Below are 22,351 nucleotides of genomic sequence, written 5' to 3' on the forward strand. Positions count from 1 at the left end.
TCTGGGAGGACACCCCTTCCAGGCCCCTGCTAGGATGTGGTGGCACCTTCACCCTTGGCAGCTCTGTCCCCCAAACCCCAACTTTCATAGAAAACCCACCGGCCTCAGAATCGGGGCACTATGGGCTGCAGCTTCTCTCTCTCTAGATCAGAGCTGGAGGGAGTCCCACAGGGGGAGGGAGGAGTGTGTGGCCTGCTGGCCTGGCCCAGGGGCAGGATTAGCCCAGGTCACCCCAGTTCCTGAGCTGAGCCTTTGTCCACAGTCCAGGAAGGGAGGAAGATGGAGCAGGGTCCACCTCAGCTCCTAGTGGAAAGTATAATGTTAGGTGGGTGAACTGATGTTTCTTTCTCATTCTGGGGCTCTCTCATGTTCCCAGGGTAACCCTCCATGTACAGCAGGGAGAGGATCTCATGTCAAACCCAAGCTGGTGTCCCCAAGTCTCTACCCAATATTGTGTTCAGGATGAATCTCCTTGTATTCATGGCCACACTGGAGAACACAGAAAGGTAAGTATTATTATTGTATTTGCTACTGGGATGGGAGGTAAGATTTTTGCTATAAAAGTTCTTTTATTTCTGTTGTTGCTGTAACAATGTTGTGCAATCACACACACACCCGCACAAAAAACCCTGGGAGAGGGAGAAAGTGTTGAATTGAGTTTTCATGATGAAAAAAAAAAAAAAAACGAAGAAAAAGGCAATAATGAAAATAAGACAAACATTTGCATGGATTATTCAGTTTAACCCATGACGCCCTGTGAGTTGTCAGATACCACGATCCCAGCATAACTAATGACTGTGGGGAGTGAGACTCAGAAGCCCAGCCCAGGCTACACAGCAGGAGACCCAGGGTTCTGACCACCCAGGGCCCCCTGCTGTGACAGCTGCAGTAAGGAAGGGTCTGCGAGCTGAGGGGGCTGAGGCCTCAGTGTGGTCACATGCACTGGAAACATCCAGATTGAGGGTTGGGTCCTCTTAGTGACGGGCGCCCACTACCTGCCCAGGTAGCTCTTCTATTGACAAGTCAAATTTGAAAAAATCCTCCTGATGTTGCTCTGGTGATGAAAGCAAGTGAGATGGGAGAGAAAGTGGAGGTGATGTCAGCCCCTGTGAGCCCTCCCTGCCTGGTGTGGGGAGCAGAGAGATGCTGGTGAAGGTCCATGTTGAGGAAGGCCTGGGGTGCCTTGGGAAGCAGAGACAGGAGAAGGTGAGAGTGTGCAGGGCAGGGAGTAGGGTCCTGCAGACTGACCAGGGCAAGTGTGGTCACCTCCTCCCTGACCGTCTCCTCTGCCCTCCGTTTTTTCCCCTTCCTTACCCGCCTTGTGGGACAGTCATGACAAGGCTGTGACTGGACCCTCCTGGCAGAGGGGACCTGCAGTGTCTGCCTAGAATACAGGGACCCCTGGGCCACAGCTTCTGTGGCCACAGCTTCTGCCAGGCCTGTCACAGCCGAGTCACTCTCAAACTCACCGAGGGGCCACGTGCTGTCCACACTGCCAGGAGCCACTCAAGAGGGAACAGCAGCCCCAGTGGGTTTGTCCTCTGGGGACAGATTGTCCTCTGGGGGCAGAACTGGCCAGTGGTCATTTTCTAGCAGTTACATTAAATGAGGACCCCTGCCACCTGGTACAACCAGTGGGGTGTGACCAGCTTTGCTGAGGCCGCTTCAGCAGCAAGGTTTGACAGAAGCCATGGGGAGAGAGGCCCATGTTGTGCCCGGCCCCAAGCTCAGTGTGCAGTCTGTGGGCATCCCTGAGCTCTGGCAGCATTGACCTGGGCTGTGCTGTGGCAGGTGGTAGACCGGCCTGGTGGGCTGTGATAGAGGGGAGCCTGGATGCTCAGGTAAGTTTCTGGCCCTGCTAAAGCCCACTCCCACTGTGATCCCTGATGCCGTGGGGAGAGGGGACTTTACTGTGTGCAGACTGTGGTCCTGTCTAGTGGGCTCTTAGTGACAGCGGCCTGCACTTCAGAGAGACACTACCTGACCTCAAGCATCTGGACATGCTGGCAGGTGTTTCATTTATGAACACAGTGCCAGAATTGTAAATGAACCAATCAGGTTCACGCTCTCACAGGTACCATTGAAGGTTTATGAGACCATGCAGGTCTCTAAATGGACCAATCTGATTGGAGCTCCACTGGCACCAACCAAAGAGCTGGGATTATAAAGGGACCCCTCAGGCTTGAAAGGTGGCACCCTGAAGAGGATACAAGCCAGAGCGGGAGCCAGCTTGAGCCACTTGATAGACGGCTGCAGGTCAGATTTGTAAGTATTCCTAGATTTGTAAGTACTCCACTTTACTTCTTTGTAAAGACCTCCGCAGACTTCAAAATCACAATATATTTTGAGACCTTTCTGGAGACTTGATCACTATAACTCCCTCTGGCCCTGCCTCTAACATTGCCTGCAGAGAGCATCGTCAGTCTGTCCTGGTGTTTCTTTTTTTTTTTTTTAAGATTTATTTATACAAGCACTGGGTACAGTCAGAAGCGCGGGAGGGTGAGAGAATTCACCAGAGCCAGAGCAGGGAACAGAACAGGCAGAGGGACCAAAGTATACTGCTGAGGGGAGCAGCGGGCGGCAGGAGAGGTCTGTGTGCCATGTGGGACCCTCACCCAGCAGCCGGGGATCGAACCGGCGCTGCAGAGGCTGCAGGCAGCTTCGCAACCCAGCGCTCAACCACTGCGCCACTGGGGAGGCCCTGTCCCTGGTGTTTCTAAAAGAGCTGTTTGCAGATGGCTTATGCCCAGCCTCTCTAAGGCTGTTTGCTGTTGGTACAATGGCATCTCTACGAGCTGTGACACTGGCATCTCTGGCACCAATGCCTGCTGACCATCACTGCTGACCTGTATCCGGCCTCCTCTGAGAGCTGTCCATCACTCCGGCACCATCTCCTGGCGCTGTTGCATCTGCATAAGCTTTGTTGAGGCAGCGAGCTCTCCGATCAGTTCCGGTGCTAGAACCAAAGCCCTGTCTGCACCCGCATGTGTGAGCCTTGTGCACAGGGCAGGCTTCTTCAGCGTGTCCTGCAGGGGCTGGAGCACATAGTCACACTGCTGCGGGCAGGGGTGGTGCAGAGGGAGTGGAGGGTTCCAGCTTTGATCATCAGGGAAAAGGGGGTCATCATAAAAGTGGGCCTCAGAAGGTGGGGTGCTGGGGCGGGGCAGCTGCTAACCAGCTCGCTGCCTGGGACACGTGCTACAGAACGGGAAGATGGCTCCTGCCATGGGAGGGGGATCTAGGAACTTCGGAGGGTGACCCTCCTGGAGGTCAGTCAGTACTTCTGTGCTGGGGGTGGGGGGTGGGATACTGTTTGAATCTCATTTAGGTGAGGCCAAGACCTTGTGTTCTCCCACTACCTGATATGTTCCTACTTTGCAGAGGAAAAAGAAGAGGCCTGTAACATTTTTTAAAAATTTTATTTATTTTGTAGAAGAACTTGGGTATAGGCCAGAGGTGCCGGGCAGGGTGGGTGAGAGGACCCACCAGAGACAGAGTGGGGAGCAGAACAGGTAGATCCACTGCTGAGGGGGGCAGCGGGGGAGACAGGAGAGGTCTGCTGCGCCATGTGGGTAGCTCCCTGGCCAGGGATGGAACTTGTGCTGCAGTGGCGGCCCATAGCTTCACAGAGCTGAGACTTAAGGCCTTGCGCCACCAGGGAGGCCCTCATTTCACTTTTTAAAGTTATTCTTTGAATCACATTAGATTTACAGAAATGCTGTGAAGCTAGCGCAGAGGTCCCTTACTCCTTTCACCCAGTTTCTCTTGGTGTTAACATCTAACAAAGCTATGCTAAGGCCGAGAAGCTAACACTGGTATAATACCATTAGCTACACTACAGACCTGTTTTGGATTTCACCCGTTTTTCTACACTCTTCTGAGATTCTGAGTTCTTACCTGTTTCCATGACCTTGAAAGCTGTGAAGAGTACTGGACAGATACTTTGTACAATGTCACTCGTTCAAGTTTGTCTGAGGTTTTCTCATGATTAGATGGTGGTTGTGAGGTGTGGGGGAGAAAACCAGAGGGGAAGCGCCCTCCTCACATGCCCAGCCCCCCGCAGTGCGATAGCCCCAGGGTCCTCACGGCAGTCACCACCACCCTGGCCACGCGAGAGAGACTGGAGACTGAGTGAGCTGCCCACCGCAGCTCTCCCCCCCCCACCCTCACCACGCCACCATCTTCCTCCCAAAGCAATGCCTCCTCCCTCCCCAGCCCAGGGCTTCTGAGGGCCAGAGCAGGAAGGGGGTGCCCACAGCTCCCTGCAGGAGTCTGGCTAACGGATCCCCTCCATTCCCACCGCAGCCTGAGTGCCTGCGCCGCGCAGCCTTATACACGTAGAGGCCACCCAGGAAGGGGTCCCCGCAAGTCCCTGAGCCTCAGTCTCCTGCTTCAATTTTGCTCAACTGTCACCCAGTGAGGCCCGCCCTGACCACCTTATTGGCAAGTGCCCCTCCCATCTGCTTGCCTTGGGCGTCCACCCTGCTGGAGTTTTCCTCTAACTCCTGCCACTTTCTGACACACTGTACAGGGGCCTTTTCCCAAGACAGGCTTGACAACACCCACCCCACATGCCCTTCCGCAGCGTGACACCGCCACCGCCTACCTAGGGGTGTGACCACCTCCCTCCCTTTGATCTTTGAAGAGCTTTGGGACAATGACACTTTGAATTCTGAGGATCTGACAGCAGATCCCCAGTGGGGCTGACTTGTCCACAGGCGACACTCCCTCCTGGAGCCCAGGAGCTCAGCTGGGAACAGCCAAACCACGCAGTGAGCAGCCCCAGTGAGCCCCAGCCCACAGCCTGCAACCCCTGTCGTCCTGGGAGGGACCCTCCTGGGTGTTCTGGACCACTGCACCCCCTGCCCGTGTACATGGAGCAGAGAAGCTGCCCACTGACCCTGTCACCCAGCAGAAGGGGGAAAATAAAAGATGCTTTTATTTGGGGCATTGTTTTCTTAGTGATGGACAAGAACACATATCACACTTTATTCTTCTTGCGATGTTCTCATTTGTTGTCTGTTTTCCTGTCAGATGGAAGCATCAGGAAAGCAGTATTTTTTTCTCTGATTTCATGAAATGATCACCAGGCCCAGAACCATGCCTGGCACAGAATGTCACTGCATATCGATGACAGCACATGAATATACGCTATGACCAGTCCTGTAAAGCTGGGTACATCTGAAACTGAAAGGGAGAGTTGCCTGGATTTTGGTTTGGAGTTGCCTTGGTCTGCTCAGGCTGGGTCAACAAATACACACACTAGGGGGTTGAAAGAAGTATGTTTTCTTGCCGCAGACCAGCTTTCGGCAAAATGTCGTGTCAGAAGTCCTTGAAAGGAAAAGACGGCCTAGGTGTAGCGAAAGGGGCTGAGGGGAAGGGGATGAGGTGGTGAGGAGACACTGACACTTGGTGAGGTGCCAGTATCTTCTGCCGAGAGACTCGGCAGGTCTTTATTTATTCATTTTTAGTAATCAAAAAATGCATTATCATGTGTAGAGCAGAGACAGAGTATTTTATTCCCATGGACTACTGGCTCCTACAGGTTTCAGCTAGACGGTAGCCGTCAAGGTTAATAGATAAAAAACCAAACCTAACACTAAAACTTATTATTTCAGCTAGACAATTACCTAAGACAGCGGATAGCCGCCAGTACATCCCTATCAGCTAAAGCCTCAGCATCAAAAGACTCTTCTATTCACGGCACATATTAAAAAAACTAGCAACAACAAATGTTGGCGAGGTTGTGAAGAAAAAGGAACTCTTCTACACTGTTGGTGGGAGTGCAAACTGGTCCAACCACTGTGGAGAGCTGTGTGGAGATTTCTGGACCTACTAAACATAGAGCTTCCATATGATCAAGCAATTCCACTCCTAGGTATTTACCCAAAGGACACAGAAACATCAATTCCAAAGAGCACCTGCACCCCTATGTTCATAGCAGCACTATTTACAATAGCTAAGCTTTGGAAACAACCCAAATGCCCAAAAATAGATGACTGGATCAAGAAGATGTGGTACATATACACCATGGAATATTACTCAGCATTCAAAAAAGATAAACACATGCAATTTGCAGCAACATGGATGGCGCTGGAAGGGATCCTGCTCAGCGAAATAAGTCAGCAAGAAAAAGAAAAATACCACATGGTCTCACTCATAGCAGGAATCTAGAAAACTTAAATAAGGGACCAGGAAAATGAATAACTATAAGAAAGTGAAAATCAAAATCAACAACAACTATGAACCAGAGACACTTTTTGGGGGGTGGGGGCGGGAGGGGAGGGATTTGGGGTCAGAATGGGGGGGTTGCAATTGTATGGGGGAATATAAAAATAAAAAAAAAAAAAGACTCTTCTATTCACATGGCCTTCAGCCGGAGACTTGCAATTGTATGGGGGAATATAAAAATAAAAAAAAAAAAAAAGACTCTTCTATTCACATGGCCTTCAGCCGGAGACCAGCTGCTTCTCAGCTATCAGAACTTTTTCTACCTAGAAACTTCTTCACACAGTTAACTTCATTTAAAAACTTTCCCAAGAAACTTCAAGAGAAGGCAAAGGAAGGACCTACTCTAACTGTTGTGTTGTAATGCTTGTCAGGCATGTTCAATAAATTGTCTCCCATTGTCAAGTGGGCCAAATTGTTTAATACTAATTTCTTTTTTTTTAATAGAGGCATGTTTTATTTATTTGTTTGTTTGTTTGTTTTGTTTATACAAGCACTGGGTACAGTCAGAAGCGCGGGAGGGTGAGAGAATTCACCAGAGCCAGAGCGGGGAGCAGAGCAGGCAGAAGGACCGAAGTACACTGCTGAGGGGAGCAGCGGGCGGCAGGAGAGGTCTGCGCACCATGTGGGACCCTCCTTTGGTGGCCGGGAGCAGCCGGGGATTGAACCGGCGCCGCAGAGGCCGCGGGCATCTTCGCATCCCAGCGCTCAACCGCTGCGCCACCGGGGAGGCCCTGTTTAATACTAATTTCTAAACAGATAATTTTCCGTGCCATTTACTTGCAGTCTGCTGACACGTACAATCCACTGCCCAATATACTCTCTAATAAATTTTTCTCTCTCTATGACCAAGAATAAAAAGCAAAGGTGCTGCAAGAGGCCTTGTTGCTCCAGCCAGATAGGATACTGACAAGCTGCACAGAGAAAGGGCCTCACACCGTGGGGCTGAAGATCTGGCATCCCTTTGCTTTTTGTTCTTGGTCATAGAGAGAGAAAAATTTATCAGAAAGTATATTAGGCAATAAATTATATGTATCAGCATACTGTAAGTAAATAGCACGAAAAATTGTTTAGAAATTAGTTGTTGGGCAGTTTGGCCCACTTGACAATGGGAGATGGTTTGTTGAACATGCCTGACAAGCATTACAATACAATAATTATAGTGGGTCCTTCTTTTGCCTTCCCTTGAAGTTTCTTGAAAAAGTTTTTAAATGAAGCTATTTGAGTTAGGAGTTTCTAAATAGAAAAAGTTCTGATAGCTGGGTAGCAGCCAGCTCTTGCTGTGAAGGCCATGAGAATAAGAAAAGTCTTTTCTTGCTTAGGCTTTGGCTGATAGGGATGTACTGGTGGCTATCTACTGTCTTAGGTTATTGTTTGGTTGAAACAATGAGTTCTAGTGTAAGGCTTAGTTCTTTAGTAGCCTTGAAGGTTGCCTTCTTGCTGAGAGCACGTAGTGGTCAAAAGCCCATAGAAAAAGAGATGCACTGATTGTTTCTGCTTTGTTTGTATGCACATGATAATGTCATCTCACTGCTTGCAAAAAATGTATAAAGAACCTGCTGAGCCTCTCAGCAGAAGATACTAACACCTCACCAAGTGTCGGTGTCTCCTCATTCCCTTCCCCTCAGTCCCTAAGTTTCAGTTCATTCGTTTTCGCTGAGCCCGTCTCATCCTTTCAGGAACCCCTGACATGACATTTTGCCGGAGGCTGGTCCCCGGCACAAAGGGATGCCAGATCTTCAGCCCCGCGGTGTGAGGCCCTTTCTCTTTGCTGCTTGTCAGTATCCTACCTGGCTGGGGCAACAAGGCCCCCTGCAGCATTTTCAAGCAGTTGGAGGCTAGAAATCAAAGATCAAAGTGCTAGGAAGCTGGTGTCTGATGAGGGTTCTCTTCCTGATTTGTAGCTGGGACTTCACAACATGGCCTCACATGGTGTTTCCTCTGTGTGCGTGTGTGCGTGTGTGTGCATGTGTCATGTGTGTGCATGCACACAAGTTGGGGAGAGAGAGATTTCTGATATTTCTCATAACCACCAGTCCTTTCAGATTAGGGCCCCAGGCGTATGACCTCATTTAACCTTAGTTATATTTTCAAAGACTGTATCTCTAAGTACAATCATATTGAGGGATAGGACTTCAATATATGAATTTTCGGGGACACAACTGTTCAAAATGGGCATTTCTTGAGATCTGTGTGTGTCTGCTACTATCATTTCATCTCAGTTTCCTTAGCCTCTCACCACACAGCAGGGAAGACAGGTGGTGCTGGCCACCACCTGCCTCTGATGTCTCTTGGGCCAGGAAGTGTGTCCATCCGGTTGGGGGTCACAACACTGTCACCCAGATGACAACTGAAGGGACACTGCAGCACATGGGACTCTGGGGAACAGTCTCCTGGCTTTTGAACACTTGTCCATTTGGGCTATGATAACAGAACATCATAAACAGATACATGCACACTAGAAATTCATTTTTCGCAGTCCTAGAGTCTGAGAAGTCCAAGATCAAGGTGCCAGCAAATTCCAGTGCTCTCTTCCCTATTCATAGCTGGCTGCCCTCCCACTGCACCCTCACACAGTGGATGTGGTGAGGAGCTCTCTGGAGTGTCTCCCAGGGACATAATCCCATTCATGAGGCCCTAGCTCATCACCTAATCATCCCCCAAGGCCCCACCTCCAAATACCATCACATTGGGGATTAGAATTCAGCTTATGGATTTGCATGGAACACACTTACTCTGCACCCCCCAAGCCCTGGGTCGCTCATCAAGGTAGAAAAGACATTGGGGTGGGGCTGCGGAGCTCCTAAGTTCATGGGTTGGGGGCGGCAAAGAATCGGGCCTGAGGACCCAGCCTGCGGGTCTGGGTGCATGTCTCCGAAGGAGAGGGAACCCCTTGAGCCGCAGCTGCGGAGGGTGTCAGAACTGCTGCTGGGAAGTGGCTGTGGGGCGTCTGTGGGGCCATCACTGATGCCTGTAGCCTCAGTGGGGTCAGCGGCTGCTGCAGGTCAGCACAGGCCCTCAGGTCCCTGGCCTGGTTGTCACAGGGGAGGAAGGGACAACTGGGACCATGACAACCAGTTACTGGGGAGGTCGTCCACAGGGGGTGGGAGCCTGGAGACCCCTGGAATTTGGGGCTAGGGCTGGTGCCTACAGGGGTGGCATAGCTTCTACCCTTTGCTCTCTCAGGCCAGAACCTGGAGACCCTCTCCAGGCTGCCCACAGCTGTCTCCCAGGCCGGGCAGTTCTCTCCCCTGGCTTCTCCTCTCCCCTCCTGTAACCTCTGCTCCTTTCATGTCCTTATTTCTGTTCTAGCCTTACTTTCCCAGGGTGTCCCCAGGTCGCCCCAGGATCTAATACCCCAGGCAGCTCCTCCCCTCCCCATCCCATGGTTAGAGACAAACTAGACTGACTCCAACTCTAGAAGCAGCGGCAGGAGAAAGGAACAGGGACTCAGGTGTCTTATGTTCCATCCCAGGTGACTGAGGGCACCCCGTTTGTTTGTGGGGTTCCCCACCTGGGACCTGCTGTAATGACAGGAGATCCTACAGCCCCAAGGCAGTCCATGGGGAGGAAACACTGATATAAGTGTGGGGTTTTGGGAAACACTTTATACTTCATATCTGACATGGATGGGGGCTCCGCTGTGTTCAAAGCCCTTTTTGTGCTGCTGGGAGCCCCAGGAGCCCTCTGCAGGGCCTGGCTGAGCAGAAAGGGCAGCTCTGGTCTCCTGTGCTCAGCCCTGTGGCCACACGGGGGCGCTGCTGCGCTGCTCGCAGATTCTGGTTGAACAGGTGGAAGAACCTGGGCTTGGTAGGAGGGGGCTGACCTGGGGCATGGGTACCCCATATGAAGATTCTGGGGAGCTTTGAACTGCTTGTGTCAGAGTGAGGGGTGGGGCAGGGACTGAAGGAGAAGAGGGCTCAGAAGCCCTTGTGCCATCTCTGAGGGTTCCGTGTTTTTCCCAGCCCCACCACCTGTCCCTAGTTCTTTAATGGCAACACCCCAGAAAATTAAAATCATTTCTTCTATTTCCTGTTTCTCAGTTTTTTTTAAACTCAATTTTTTTGTTTTTAGTTGTTGTACACTTGGAATTTCACTCTTTTTTTTTTGATGGGACCCTCGCCGGTGGCCGGGGATCGAACAGGCGCTGCAGAGGCTGCGGGCAGCCCCGCAGCCCAGCGCTCAACCACTGCGCCACCAGGGGAGGTCCTTAAACTTAGTTTTTTTAAAAAAAATATTTCATTTATTTATGCATGTAAGAACTGGGTGAAGGCCAGAAATGTGGGAGGTGAGAGGATTCACCGGAGACAGAGTGGGGAGCAGAACAGGCAGATCTACTGAGTACACTGCTGAGGGGAGCAGCAGGGGAGACAGGAGAGGTCAGCTCTGTCATGTGGGTAGCTCCCTGGCTGGGAATTGAACTCAGGCCACAATGGCTGCTGAGAGCTTCATAGTGCTGAGACTTTAACCCCTGCACCACCAGGAAGGCCCTGAGAAACTCAATTTTTGAATAAAATCACCTGGAGGTGGAAAGAACATCTCACTGTTGACACAACACTACAAGGTGTGGATCTACTGGGACTAAGAGCACAGGTCCCCCACGCCCACCCCAGGCTTTCTTTTCCCTCAGCAGGGAGGAAGAGGGCCCAGTGCCAGGGCTCACTCCTGGTGCCCTGATGTCATCTTCAACAGCAGGGCCAGGCCGACCTGAGTGCAGGTGTGAGCGTCTCCCCGCCCCCAGGGTTGGAGTGGACTCATGCCCGTCTCTGAGACCCCGTCCTCTGTCAGGCACTCTGCCCAGGATCGGGCCAAGAAAGGGTCCACACCCTAGACCTGACACCTGGCTACCCCACACCTCCTCATCTCCATCGACAGAACCCAAGGGTGGCGCCCAACTCCTCTCCTCCCATCTTCATCTCTCAGACTCACGTCCACCACCTGCCGGACTAATCTCACCATGTCCTTTTCCTGTTTGCGCTGTCACCAAGTAGCCTTCACTCTTATCTCCACACATCCTTCGCCTCCTCCAGCCTGGGTGGCCCCTGTAGCGGCTGGGCCGCTGCTTGCCAGAGGTGCTCTGTCAGGTGGTATGTGTGGGGAGTGGGAAGGGGTCCAGCTGTACCCCAAATTCTTTAATAAATTAGATCACATTACTATCCTGCTTGGAACCCCCCTGGGTCTCCCAGTGCTCCTCTGACATAGTCCAAACCCCTTTCCGTGGCTGCAGACCCTGGCGCAGGTGACCTTCCAGCCCACTGCCTGCCTCCCCCAGAGCACACCTCGAGGCCTGTTGTCCTTAAGCACAGCCTGGCACTGGCGGGAATGTTCCTCCTTGCTCTCCTCAGGGCGGGCTCCTCTCTTCTCCCGTATTTCCTCAGTGGGGCCTCTTCTGAGCCCACTGTGAGAGGCGGCGAAGCTCCCACCCCGCCCTTGTCCCAATCACGCTGGCCCGCCTCACCATCTGCTCGAAGGACGCTCCACGCTCCACACGGGCAGGCTCTTCGCTGGTTTCGTTCCCTGCGTACCAACCGTTCTGGCACATTTTCATTACTGCTAGTATCCGCCTGAATCCTTATGTGAATTTTCTTATTTTACAGCTTTCCTGTCTGCCTCCCCAACTACAGAATGAGCACCGTGAGGGCTGGAGCTATCTGGCTGGCTGTCTAGTTCCCCAGCACCTGCAACAACAGCCAGCACGGGGCAGGTGCTCGACAAAAGGAGTTCCTCAGGAGTTGGGGTTCCCCATTCCAGCCACTATCCTTCCTGCCTCGGGCTGGGAGTGCCAGTTTTGCCATTGCCAAGGGAGAGAAACACTGTCCCCCCGAAACAGGGGGACACAGTGCACCGGCAGTTAAGAACATGATGTGGGTTTGCCTCCATGAACACTGGCTGTGTGAAGGCAGCAAGTTGCTTAACTGCGCGGAGTCTGCCTTCTCCTCCATGGAAAGGGGATAAGAATAGAACAGACTTGATAGCATTGCTGGGGGCATCTGGCATGCAGTAAGAGGTGAATAAATGCTGGCCAATATATTTGATAGAAGCGATGCTCACAGCCTATCTGCCTGCCCCAGAGAAAATGACAAAGCCTTGGCACAGAGGCTGACAAGCACTCCTGTCCCCGGTGGCAGTCCATACTCCGCTCTGCCCTTCCTGGTGAGTGCCAGATGTGCAGAAGCTGGAAACTCACATTCTTGTGCAGGAAACAGAGATACTTGTGGCCCAGGGAGCCCTGAGGTCAGCTCTGGATCTTGCCTGGGTCGAGGGTGGACAGTGAGATCCGGGGACATTCCCTGTAGACAGAAGGCGGCACTCAGGTATTGGGAGGGGGCAGCAGAAGCAGACAAAAGGTCCAGCTAGAGCAAGGCTGTGAGAGGTGCAGGAGCAGCAAGGGAGCCCAAGCCTTAATGGGATGCCTGTTACTGGCAGGCCGGCAGCAGGAACTGAGCAGAAGAGCATGAGCTAAGGACATGGCTCCTGCTTGCAGGGCATGTGGGCAGGGTAGTCAGAGGGCACTGCCATGGGGGTGGGGGATACAGCTAGTACATGTTATAGGAGCTCAGTGAAGGCACAGAGCTCTGTGGAGGCCACCACATGGCACTACCCAGGGATTGTCATGCTGTCTATATGAATGGCACCAGTGGAGTCGGGCAGTGCCCAGACTGTGCAGCACCATGATCAAAGTATCAGGATGAGCTCCCCAGAGAAAACAGTCTGATACAATATGAATCCAGAGAGAGCAGGATCCCCAGAGAATGCCCTCAAGCCCCAGGCAGGGCTGGCACCTACTGCAGTATCTGGGCACCCTCTGGATCCCTCCTCATCAGGTATCTGAGGAGCTTCAGGGCATGGAGTCCTTAGGTCTCTGTAGGGTAAGGAAAAATATCAGGCTTTTCTGCCCTCCTGCCATCAGGATAGATGATGGATCTTTGAGGTCCTGAGTGCATGCCTGATGGCGGGCACCTGGAGTGGGGTGTGGGCATGGGTAGATGTGATTCACCTGGGCTAAGACTAGGATTTTAGGGGCAGGGACGCCAGCAGCAGCAGCAGAAGCCGAAAGAGGAAAAGCCCAAAGCAGAAGCAGAGAACGCCAGAGAGCCCAGATAGAGTGAAGATTTTCTGGGGGCTGAGAGGACTGCCAGCCTCCCAGCCCCCCAGCACCCCTGCCTGCCACGTACCCGCTGAACCCCAATAAAAACCTGCAAAACCACTGAGGACTCTGACTCCTCCTTTACCCGGTCTGCATGGGATCAGAAAACCTGCACTGTGTCCTGTCCTGCCCTACACCTGCCTAGAAAATTCAGACAATGAAGCCCTCCCCGCCCTAGAAACTTTTCCCGCCCTTGCAAACCCAGTCTCCCACCTGCCTCCCCGTGACAACGTGTGCAACTCCACACAGGGGTCTCCACCTTGGGTCAATGAATTTCGCCTGGGGCGCAATAAATTTTCCCTTCCTTTGGGAAAGCTTGGCGGGGCTCTTTTCGGTACCACACCGAACCTTTCATCTTGGTGCCCAAAACCTGGAAAGGCTGTGTCCCCTGGCCCCAGGGCCACCTTCCTGTCCCTGGGACCTGTCCTCTCCATTGCAGAAGACTCACAGCCACCACCAGCCTTGATCTTTGGGGTAAGTCACCTGTCTGATCCTCCTTCCCAGGAGGCCCTCGCCTCTGGGTATTCAGCTCCTCACCTAACCCCTCCCTTGGTTGGCTGTTCCCTAAACCTTGGTGGGTCCATGTCAGCGGACTTCAGTTACACCGAGACCCTGGGTTTGGGGACACCCATCCAGACTAGGTGCCCAAATCCTAGGCAACAAAAGAGTAGTGGGGATGTCCCTCTAGCTTGTTTGCCCCGTACCGAATCGTGGGATGCCACGATTCAGGGCCTGCGCCCCACCACGGCCAGATCAGATTCATGGGACACTGCGTTCCTGACTCTGTGCCCCCCATTAGTTAGTATAACAAACATATAAAACTTACAAGTAAAATTGACAATATTAAGGTGCCTGCGAGCTCTGTGAGTGAAAGTAGCTGAGGCCATATACTGAGTGGTAAAGACTGATAAAGCAGATGGTGCCTGAGCCTAAACCTGGTAAGAAGGTATAAGAGCAGCTCCCTGAAGCAGACTCAGAGCAGTCCTAACAACTGGCTTGGGTAAAAGACTCGCTGGAGGCTACTCTTCCGGAGTCCAGCTCGCTGCCTCCCTTTGGACTCAGACTCGCTCTCCAGCTGAATCCTCTCCTTGGCCCTGCTGCTAGCTCGCACCCCGGTTCACCACACCAGGAAACCTGCACTTCCAGGCTCTGCTCCCTGGGACCCCGGTGGCCTGCTCCCTGACAGCAGCCTATCAACTCAACACCCTGCACGACCATCTGCACTGCGGGCCCTTGAGCCTAGAGACTTCTATGGCCTAAGGACTTCCACCTAGGTGGAAGACCCGGCTAAGACACTTTGCAGCAACTGTCTTCAGTCAAATGTACTTTGGTAACTTGGGGTTGGCTTGCCTGTATGAACTTAAGTGTGTGTGACCAATATAGGAAAAAATTCTCTTTGAGAGCCAACTTCTGACTGGAGCTTATCTATCACTCTCGAGACACTGAATTGTTTACTAATTGTATTAAAGTTCCTTTCCAGGGCCTCCCTGGTGGCACAGGCGGTTGAGCACAGTGCTGTGAAGCTGTCCGCAGCCTCTGCAGTGCCAGTTCGATCCCCACCGACCCACATGGTGAGCAGACCCGCTGCTCCCTTCAGCAGTGTATTTCGTCAGTCTGCCTGTTCTGTTCCCTGCTCTGTCTCTGGTGAATCCTCTCACTCTCCTGCACATCTGACCTGTAACCCGGTTCTTGCAGAAATAAAAATAAATAAATAAATAAATAAATAAAATAAATTCCTTTACATTAAAAGCTCATATGTTTTGTATTGATGTGGCAGATGGCAGAAACTATTTAGAGCAGGCAGGTTTGCGGGGTCTGGCGTGCCCCTCTCCCTGCATACCATATATTTTAGAATGTGGATTTGAGGATGATCTTAAGCACCTGAAGTCCACCCAAATGGAATTGGCCTAGAGCAAGGCCCAAAATCTGTCCCAAATCCAAAACACCTTTCAGTGGGGACCCATAAGAAAGATCAGAAACAACCAGACAAGTCTGGGAGGAAAAGAGCAAAATCAAAATCAAGACAAGAGCTGCCATTGTCACCTCCCCATGGGTCTCTCACCCACATCTGTGTCATCCAGTTCACGACCAAAAGGCAAGTGCAGTTTCTTCACATGTCTTTCGGCTCTATGTGCCTCCTCCAGGTCTCCTTCTGGCTCCATCCTGTTTCTTTCCTTCCTCAGTCTCCTCTGCAGCTTCTTCTCTTTCTCCCAGCTCAGCTCCAACCTCTCTTGGGGGTGTCAGGAAACCTGAAACCCCCATTCCTGGGGACCACCCTGTTGCCAGGACACAGTGCTTGGGAATGCAGAAGAGCTCCCTTTGTCCTTCCAGGTCAGCACAGCAGGTATTTTAGAATGTGGATTTGAGGATGATCTTAATGGTTGCTGAATAGTATTCCATTGTGTATGAGTACCACATCTTCTCAATCCAGTCATCTATTTTTGGAATTTGGTTATTTCCATATCTTACCTATTATAAATAGTGCTGCAATAAACATAGGGGTGCAGATATCCTTTTTAATTAATGTTTTTGTGTCCTTTGGGTAGATTCCTAGGAGTGGAATCCCTGGATCATCCTAGGTCCATTTTCAGTATTCTGAGGAAACTCCACACAGCCTTCCACCATGTCTGGACTAGTTTACATTCTCACCGACAGTGCAAGAGGCTTCCTTTACCTCCACATCCCCTCCAGCATTTGTTGTTTCTGGTTTTTTAACGTGGGCATTCTCACTGGGGTGAAGTGTACCCCATCTTCTTGATCCATTCAAGATCCCCTGATTCAAAACACAGTCAGAAACCACTTTACACCTGTGAGAAGGGCCCATATCAAAAAGACCAGACATAACAAGAGCTGGCACGACAGGGAGAAAAGGGAACAGTCCTGCACTGTTTTGGGGGATGTAGACTGGTTCAGCCCTGATGGGAATGTGTCCAGGTTTCTTAGAAAATTAACTGTGAATCTGCTGTAGGACCCAGCAGTCCCATTCCAAGGTATCTACCCTGCCTCAGACAGCCCATGGGAAGTTCTCAGCTATGAAGGAAGACTCAGAGTCTAAATGAATTAGCTGCAGGGGAGGCTGGGGAGAGACCTCTAGGGCGGCTCTGCCTCTCACTCTCCCAGCCCAAGCTCTTATTAAAGAAATGAACAAAGGGATAAGGAAATAGCGTGTATTTGTGTTTATGCTTATACACATGAATAAGTTACTGCTGGAACAAGTCTTTCTAGTTAGCAGGGATCATGCCACAAGTCAGCATGTCTGCAGGGAACAGGAGATCATTTGGGGAAGAAGTTCTGTTTGCAGAACTTCTAACCTCCTGGAATCCCCTGTGCAGAGTAAGCAGGTGCTCTCAGATATTCTGGCCCCCTTTAGGGCAGCAGGCGCCAGCAACCCGCAGAGGACATTACATTACTTCAAAGGAAACCTGCACCCCCCTGATCACTGCAGCACTATTTACAGTAGCCGAGCTGTGGAAGGGATGGTACATAGATAATAGGATACTACTCATCAAGAAACATAAACTCATGCCATCTGGGGCAACATGGATGGAGCTAATGGAAACAAGCCCAAAGGAGAAAGACAAATATGTCACTTAGATATGGATATAGAGAAATTAAACAAAGGGCTAGATTAAGCCAAACTTAAAAGCAATCCCTTGAGTCTCCCAGATGGTGCCTGACTACTGGCTGGGGCTGAAGACCAGCCAAGGCTTCCTGGCCTGGCATCACTGGATGGTGGACTGACCCTCTCTAGTTTGACATCAAACTCATTTGATTGCAAAGCCTGACTCCAGCTGACTGAGTCCCCCATTGTGTTTTGTTTCACTTGCACCACCACTGGGTCCCCAGCCTCTGCTGTTTCCTGGGTCTGAGATGGATCTTATACTTGATGCTGCATGTTATTTGTTTGTTTGTTTGTTTTTAAGATTCATTTTTATTTATTTATGTATACAAGAACTGGGGTATAGGCCAGAGGTGCAGAGGGTGAGAGGATTCACCAGACACAGAGTAGGGAGCAGAACAGGCCGATCCACTGAAATCCACTGCTGAGGGGAGTGGTGGGTGAGACAGGAGAGGTCTGCTGCCCCATGTGGGTTGCTCCCTGGCCAGGGATCAAACTCAGATCTAAGCAGTGATAGCACTCAGACTTAAACCTTATGCCACCAGGGAGGCCCTGTTTTTAATATATTTTTCCATCTTTCGATATTATTTAAAATAATATAAGTGCTCCTACTTCTCTGCTTTCATAATAAACACGCTCCTTCCTCCCAGCCCTTGGCTCAGGTCAGGTATACACGCGTCTTTGTCACCTTTACTCAGTGTCCATCACTCATGACAGTGCAAACTCGACATCTCCAGGGTCCTCTCTCTGTTCTCCATTGTATCTGTAGGGAAGGCAGCTTGGGGAGGCAGGAGCCAGCCAGGGAGAGGGATGCTGGGAAGTGAAGAGGAGGCAAAGGCAGAGAACACTTGGGAGATGCTCCCTGGTTCACTGAGAAAAGCATTTCTCAAAGTGTGGTTGTGGAGCCCTTGAAGTCACCCAGAACCTATCATAAGATCCATGAGGTCAAAACTATTTTCAAAATGTCACTTAGACACCATTGGCTTTTTCACTATTTTGACATATGCTGAGATAAAACTTACTAAAATGGAGCTTATATTACTAACTGTAGTAGTAGTTATTCTTCGCAACTACTTACCTCAAAACACAACTCCAAGCCAGTTTCATTTCAAAGTGTTGGTTGAAGCATTAAAAATCATCTTCACTATTCTGTCATCCTCAGATCCACATTTTACAGCACCTGATGCGATGACACGCAAGTGCACACAGAACACTCCTGCTGCGTTCCCAGCTATTATGTACCAAGAAAAATATTTGCATAAGATGAATTAGACTGTTTTTCTTTTTTTGTAGGCAATGCCATCTTTACATGAAGGAATGAATGACAAAATCTGTGGCTATTTGATTTGGTTAATTGGCAGACATTGTCCTGAAAATGAGAGTGTGCTCCTTTAAGAAAATCAACTGACAATTGATAACTGACAGTCACTTCTCCTTGACCAAATGTAAGTGCTCAGAAAAAAAACAGAATCATGGAAAATTGTGTCCTATCACTAACTTGACAACTTCCAGCACTACTTTTACTTTTTGGATTTGTGGTGAAAAATAAAATGAATTTTTAAAAATAATTGGATTCCGGTATAATGAACATTGAAGAGCTTTATAACTTAGTGGAGCAATATATTACTTTTTAAAAAACCACACATTAGCACAAGACCCCATCAATATGCAAGAGAGGACTATGGAAATGTAACAGAATATGAAATACTGAATGATATTGCTTCAGGTTTCACTTTGCAAATAACCTGGGAGAAAATACCACCTGTATAGATTTAATTTAGTATCAAAGTGGAATATTCACAATAATGTGAAAACACTACTCCAACATATTTGTGTGAGGCTGTAGACATTTTTCATAGACTTCAACCAGAACCACAGCTAAATGCAGAAGGAAGCATGAAAATCCTACTGTCTTCTAATGAGACAGACAAGAAAAAACAATGAGACAGACAAGAAAGACAACTGCAAACATAAAACACGTGAAAGATCCACTCTTCTCATTGCCCTGACTATTTTCAGAAATAAGTTATTTTTCTTAAGAACACTTTCTATTAACATGCATTGGATTATTACTATTATTCTAAATGAAACAGCTACATGATCAAACTCGCTTTATTCCCAGTGTGGTAAATATGGGGAGCGATACCTCTTAAACAAGGTTATACTTGGCGTCCTCCCTAATTTATAAGACTGGACACGGATCCGGGAAGGAAAATGACTGGGAAACGCAGACCCAGTGCTTGGGTCCCCGAGACAGGGTGAGGAAGCTTTGGGTGAGGAGAGGAGGGGCCGGAGCAAAGCCCCAGGGCCCTAGTCTGGTTCTCATAGTTCCAGGCCCCAGGGCTGTGTCTAGGGCAGGAAGGTTACTGTTGGGGATACCCCACTGCCCCCTTAGCCTCCCTTCTGTCTCCACCACCTGTGCTGGGCCCTGGACACTTGTGACTCCTCCCCAGTTCTCAGTCCCAGAGCCTGGAGGTTCCCAGAGAACCAGTCAGCATCACTGCCTGCCCAGGTAAGTCTCCACCCACCAGCCTGGAGTCAGAAGCTCCCCAGACCCCAGCAGTGCTGGTCATGGGGCCCCCAACCCTCCTCCTGCTGCTTCTCTCCAGGGCTCTGGCCCAGACAGACACCTGGGCTGGTGAGTGCAGGGTGGAGGGAAAAGGCTTCTGCAGAGGAAGCTGCTGCCTTAGGCCCCTCTGTCACCCCCGTGGCCCCCTCAGTCCTGGTCCCTTTCTGTCCCCCCACCCTGCCTCCTCCTTTTGTGCCCTGAGTCTTGCCCCTTCTGGACCCGCTGCCCATGTTCAGTCTCTGGAGCTCCCTCCCTCCTGGACACTTTCTCCCCTGCACCATCTCCCCGGGAATCAGGACCCGCCCCAGGAGGAGGGTCTGCCCGGCTTTCACCCCTCCCCGCCCCCAGGCTCCCCCTCTCTGAGGGTGTTAGAAATGGTGATGTCCCGCCCGGCCTCGGGGAGCCCCGGTGCATCGCGGGGGCTACGTGGACGACACGCAGTTCGGGGGTTCGACAGCGACTCCCGGGCCGGAGCGCGGAGCCGCGGCCCCTGGGCGGGCGGGCGGGGCGGGAGGTCGGGCGAGGAGACGCGGCTCCGCAGACACTCGGCGCGGAGGCTCCAAGCGCTCCTGGAGGCCCCGCGCGGCCGCCGCAGCCAGAGCCGGGCCGGGGAGCAGCGCGGGCCGGGGCGGGTCACCGCTCCCGCCCCACCCCCGCCCCGAGTCTCGGGGCCCCGTGACCCCCGAGGCCGTGGCCCCTGCCAGGCCCCTTGACCGGGAAGAGGCCGCGGGACGTTCACCCTTTAGGTTTCATTTAAGTTTGGGATTATTCAGGGCGGGAGATCGGGCGCGGGCGGAGACCACGGGGTGACTGCAGGGCGGGCTCAGGGTCTCCCACGGTCCAGAGGACTCTGGGCTGCAACGCGGGGCCCGACGGCGCCTCCCCCGCGGGCACGACCAGTTCCACTGAGGGCTTTCAAGTCCCAGGGAGAGCTTTCCCTGCCTGGTTAATGGGAAGTACCATCCACACACGGGTGTTGCCCAGAGGGCATTTGGTCCACTCCCCCCTCACCTCCTTTCCTCATTTTTCCCAGTCCTGACCTGGGTCTTTAGTCCCAGTTCTGGAAACTTCCCTGTTCTGCAGTATTAAAAGATTCCTTTAGGCTTCTCACCTGACTGCTCCCTGGTCTCACTTGATGCTTCTTCCTACAGGAGGACAAGGAGGAAGCTACACTCAGGGTGCAGGTAAGTGTGGATCAAGGGTTGGATCCCTGAGCCCCTGGGGACAGTGTAGATGGAGCCCATGGGGGAGTCACTCTCATCAGTTCCTCCCGTGGTCTCATCTCTGACCAAATTTTGTTGTGTTCACCCCAGGCAGCCACAGCCCCAGTGCTTTTAAGTGTATCTCATAGGTGAGACCCTGGAGGACTGCAGTGGGCCTGGAAGTTGAGGCAGAGAGGCTGGGACTAGGTGATGGGGATGCTTTCAGGAGGACATCTTGAGAATGCAGTGGACCATTGATAATGTTAACACTCAGGTAATTCACCTGGATTTCTTCATGATTATTTTCTTTCACGGTGTGAGACAGCCTTATGTTGGTCTGAATGTTACAGGATTTCTTTTTGCCCACATTTTGTGCCTTTATGATCCCCTGGTTTAAACCTTCACACCTGTGAGAATGGCCCATATCCAAAAGACCAGAAACTCAAGTGCTGGCAAGGATGTGGAAAAAAGGGGACAGTCCTGCATTGTTTTTGGATATAGACTGAGCAAGCCCTTAGGGAAACAGTACTGTGGTTTCTTAAAAGAGTGAATGTGTTTCTGCCATTGGACCCAGCAATTCTACTCTGAGGATCTCCTCACAGAGGATAAATACTCTCCTGTGAAGGGACCTGCTCTCCCATCACCACTGCAGCACTATTTACAGTAGCCAAGCTATGGACACCACCTGAATGCCCCAGACAGGTGGGGAATTAAGAAGCTGGGATTACATGTGTACATATATGTACATATAACAGGTGTCTCCAAAGGAGATGAATGTTGGGGTTTGGGGGTGGGAGCTGTCAGGGATGAAGATGCCACCACATCCTAGCAGGGGCCAGGGTGGAGGGAGGGGTCCTGCCCAGCTCTTTACACCTCAAGCCAACCATGAGATGTTTCTAAACCTCCTCCTCTTCTTCAGGGCCAATGCTTTTGCAGTCCTGCTCAGAAGCTGCTTCTCCATTGAATTGTATTTATTGAGGTGTTGTTCTGACCCTCTTTACTCTGTGTGCGATTTGAAATAATTTATTCTGGGGCTTGATGTTAATTGACTTCCCATCATCTTATGTTGTGTATCCTGTCATTCCTGTTACACACACACACACACACACTCCCCTCTCCTTGGGAACCAGATCCTCACTCAGCACTGGGGTTACTCTGACCCTCTGTCTCTGGTCCCCCTCAGAGCTGCCCTCTCTTCAGTGTCTCTACTCAGCAGTGTCTGAGCAGCCCCAGGAGTCCCTGTACCTCCTGCCTCTGACCTTGTGAGAAATCAGCCCCTCAGCCTGCATGACAGTGAGGAGGCGAAGGCAAAGTCCTGAGGTTAGTGACTGATGGAGATAATTTCCTTTTTTTTTCTTTTCCCCCTCATTGTATTATTAAATTGAGATTAGCAATGGTTTACACACTGTATGTGTTCAGAGACAAGAGTCACACCTCTTCATTTTTTTTTCCATAGGGGCAGGACCAATGTGTTATCCATAGAAAAGAGAGGTTCCATGGGACCTCCCCGGTGGCACAGTGGTTGAGCGCTGGGCTGCGAAGCTGCCCGCAGCCTCTGCAGTGCCAGTTCGATCCCTGGCCGCCGG

At 51.2% G+C, this 22,351-nt stretch overlaps 1 long non-coding RNA gene across 1 annotated transcript; it reads left to right on the forward strand.

Annotated features, from left to right (window-relative positions):
- The first annotated feature begins 379 nt into the window (after positions 1 to 379).
- Positions 380 to 13,430, forward strand: LOC119252049 (uncharacterized). Its single transcript, XR_005126711.2, has 3 exons — positions 380 to 506; positions 2,075 to 2,265; positions 11,826 to 13,430. It is a non-coding gene; the product is annotated as an uncharacterized LOC119252049 (long non-coding RNA).
- The last annotated feature ends 8,921 nt before the right edge of the window (positions 13,431 to 22,351 follow it).

This window comes from Talpa occidentalis, unplaced genomic scaffold, assembly GCF_014898055.3.
Source record: "Talpa occidentalis isolate TD23 unplaced genomic scaffold, MPIMG_talOcc4v2.1 talOcc4.2, whole genome shotgun sequence".
In the NCBI taxonomy this organism is placed as follows: Eukaryota; Metazoa; Chordata; class Mammalia; order Eulipotyphla; family Talpidae; genus Talpa; species Talpa occidentalis.